The sequence below is a fragment of the Macadamia integrifolia genome, chromosome 9 (genome assembly GCF_013358625.1).
Source record: "Macadamia integrifolia cultivar HAES 741 chromosome 9, SCU_Mint_v3, whole genome shotgun sequence".
NCBI classification, from domain to species: Eukaryota; Viridiplantae; Streptophyta; class Magnoliopsida; order Proteales; family Proteaceae; genus Macadamia; species Macadamia integrifolia.
Genome location: NC_056565.1, coordinates 26,754,082 through 26,758,097, shown reverse-complemented (window position 1 = coordinate 26,758,097; position 4,016 = coordinate 26,754,082). Strand labels below are relative to the sequence as shown.

The window sequence follows — 4,016 nt, the reverse complement described above, 5'->3', positions numbered from 1 at the left end:
TAATGAATTTGTAGTTTTAACTAGCTTTGGTTCAAGATTATGATTTCCTTTTGTTCAAGAGAGATCCATATCCTTTTAGATATCAATTATATTAAGGTTTGACTTAATTATATTATCCATAATCTGTTGAAATCTGAATGTTTCATGCTCCCAACGAAGGATTTAGTTATCCATATCGGTATTGGTATATGTCAATCTGATATCAATTTGAATTGAATTGGATCAAAATGAATAGGTCACTTTTGCCCTTACTTTTCACCAAAATAAATAGAGATATTTTCTTTACGACTTTACCTCTGAAACGATACTAATAACTCCAAAACATAACTGAAATTATTGCCATCAAATATAACTATAAGATTCTTCTCAGTGAAATTTCATACAAGTGTAAATGAGCTTAATGTTCAATTAAAAGGAAATATTAAACAGAATATTACTTTTGTAAAAATAATAGTTCCCTCATAATGAGCTTTATTCACAAAAGACTCAGACAAGTGCAATAACAATGAAGAAGTGAATGCATTTGTAGGTGGCAAAAAGAGGTGTTTCATCAGCTTTATTGTGGCCTTATCCTTGACACCATATTCTCGAGCATCTAAAAAGCATCAACAGTGACAACAAGTGTTACGCATGCATATCCAAGGAGAAACAACATGCATCATGTTTAAATTCTAATAAAAGATTACAATCCTTAATTGATAATATAAATTAAACTAATAATTGAAGATTTCAAACCTATGTTCATACATGATCATTGGAAAATAGCTCATATATTTTATTATCCCCTTTCCAACATAGCTTATAAATAAAATATAATATATTTTTCTCAAGTAAATTTTTTCCCATAGAAAGAGAAAAGGAATTACTGACCATCTCAGAATGTGGCAAATATTTCCCATCAAATGTCACAACAACGCGACCTTTCCCATCAACACCTTGAATTTTGTCCATGGAGCAATAGAAGTCTATAGCAGACATACTAAGAACACCACCAAAAGAAAAAAAAAAAAACTCAATCAGATGTACCTCAATGTATTCAGGAAACATTATGCAATCATCAAATTAAGACTTATCCACAGAAAAAGGGGGGGTGGGGGGAATCAAATGAAGAATTTTTTTCAAGGAAAAATGATGCTTCAGTGACATCATGATTTGCAATCTACAAAATATTTATCTACTGAACTTTCATTTAAAAACTCAAATTCCATAAACAGAACTTTAATTATAAAGCCCAAATCCCCTGAAAAAAAAAAAAGATAAGTTATTTAATATAATAATGTAATATGACTTACATGCCATCACCAAAGTCCTCATTGATGATGTCCTTAATGCTCTCACCAAAATGCATAACGGCTTCATTCAATCTATTAAAAAAATATATATATTAGTCAACAAATATACAAACAGGCAAAGAAATATCTCAAACATAAACAAAAGGAAATGGTTCACACTTCATAAAATCTTCCTCAGTTTATCAAAAACAAATAACAAAAAAAAAAAAAAAAAAAAAAAAAAAAAAAAAAAAATCTCATGGATATGAGAGAGAGAGAGAGAATGATTTGTAAGCTAGAAGAATAATAGTCATATTTTCAAGTATATGTTTAATAATTTCAATGAGTCTAAAAAAATATATATGAGGGCTTCACAATTCTTTTCCACTAATTAGAAACTTTACTCTACCCAAACAGAGGGGTGATCTGAATTTGAATGAACAAGGTTAACAAACCATCTATGCCAAAAGCAGTACAAACATCAAACACACCTCATGCATACACAATTAAAATTACATAACAAAAGAAAAAATAGAGATATCCACCTGTAAATAGCAGGTTCTCTGACAATGGTCGTAAGACCTCATAGGAGGATTCATCACCTCCTGGATGAGGTCGTCGGTGAGATTAGGTAGTGTGAAGCCTTAAGTTTAGGAACAGTAGAAGGCTTGAGTTGGGCCTGCCTCCGCAATAGCTGGCCTATGTATACATTGGTTAGTCCTGTTTCCTCCACAATATCTCACTCCTATTTAAGTAGGGAGGGGAAGGGGCCCCAGTAGTGGAAATAGCCATACAAATCCTTAAGGGGCAAACGAACCTTCAGGCCTCAACTCAAGGGGTGAAGTCGTGCAAAAGCTAAACAGCCCTCAAGGGACTATTCTGTCGATAGAAAATGACTTTTTGTTAGGGGCACAGTTGTGCACAGGCCAAACACACCCTCAAAGGAATGGAGTTATTTGAACAAAAAATTAAATTTCCAGTATGAACGGTCTATATGGCATGCAACGTGGATGTGAGAGATTTGTGAAAGAAAGTCCAACTATGCATTATTTCCACGCTTTTCCTGTTGACTTATTTAATGACCCATGGAACGCTCTGTTTGGCCCTTGAGGCAAAATAAAAGTCACGCATACTATGGATCCCTCTTCTGGTTCATTAAAATCAAGGATAAAAAGGGCATGAAATGATCAACATGCCTCTTCTAGGGTGTATATTCCTATCTGGGTGCTTGGCAGCTCTTCGATAGAAAATACTTGTCCATTAAATCTCACGCTTGCTTGCACACATGTTTGTCTCAAGAGGATACATATCAGTTATTTAGAGAGTTTAAGGACGTAAATGGCAAGGTTCCTCATCTCTCCTCGAATCACGATAGTTATTTGAACTTAATAGGTAGTTTGGAAAATCACATTAAACCTACAAATTTCCCAATTGGTGGATCATCTGCATCTCCCTTCGCACGTTCCTTCGTCACCCTAGAGCTGTTAACAACAGCAGAATGCATCAAAAGGTTGGGCTTAGTAGAAAGCATGGTGAAAGCTCCCATGGCACTAGCAACTACTTGGCGAAGATGGCAAAGTTTCCAATTCCTTATTATTTATCACACAATTCTTCATTTTCTTCATATATTTTCGAGTTTCTATGAGCTATGGGTGGTTGTAGGAGTGTAAGTTGAGCCATGAGCCCACCCTAGCTTGGACTGAGATACCTTAACCCTAAGGGCTGAAAATTTCTGATCCTATGTCTGGGCCGGCCAAGCCAAGGTTGAAGCCTCTGACTGATCCTGGCCTAGTCTAGCTTTAAGCATCAGACATATTTTGTTATATAGTATATTTTACGTATGAGAATAATAAATTATATAATATATTTTGGGAGAGGGATAGGTATGCTAGCGTAGTACCTAGGAATTAGGAATGCTAGCGGGATTTTGACCATAGGATTTAATCAATTTGACTTAAACCGTTGGATAGAGAGAAGTTATACAAATTTTCAATCCACGGTTGCTACACCTTTCCTCTCTCTCTTTCTCTCTCTTCTTGTCAGAAAAGTGATTCCTTTTACCAGATCCATCCGGAGAAAGCGAACTCCGGCCATGGATCCATCGCCGACAGCTTTCCAATCCTCTCCTTTGCCATGAGCCGGGTCACCCATGGCCACTCAATTCCCTTATCAGGCATCGACACCGACACCAATTCCGACTCCATGCATGTGGATATCTAGCAATCACCGCCGCCGTTGATGGAGCAGATGCCCCATCTGAAAGACCCAGCGCTCCTGGCAGCCAACATCGCCCAGACCCAATCCGTCCGCAGTCATCGGAACGATTCCAGCATTGGAAATCGTTTCCAAAGACCCCTCCAATCTGACTTCATCGATCACTGGTCTGTTCTTGTTCTCCTATTTCCTCTCGCAAAACTGAGTTCCTGGGAAATCAAACATAAACGTGATCAGTGAAGCAATCATGGCGATGAACCTAGAGAAGGATTATTTTGACCATGGATTTTTGGGCAAGCAAGGGTCGGATTTATCAACCGTATCTTTGTTCGGAGGGTTTACCAGCTGCAGCAGTTCCTCTTCTTCTCCCTCCTTCTCCGACTATGACTCTCACTCCGATTCCTCTTCTTCTCTCTCTCTCTCTCTCTCTCTCTCTCTCTCTCAATCTGGATGCTAAGTTCCTCCTTTGTTCCATGACAGGCCACCACCACCTCCACCTCCAATTCCAGCTTCATCAAATCCAAACAAAAA

At 37.4% G+C, this 4,016-nt stretch overlaps 1 pseudogene; it reads right to left on the bottom strand.

The window, feature by feature from the left end:
- Nucleotides 1-556: 556 nt before the first annotated feature.
- LOC122089659 lies at nt 557-2,817 on the bottom strand (annotated as a pseudogene).
- Between the last annotated feature and the right edge of the window lie 1,199 nt (nt 2,818-4,016).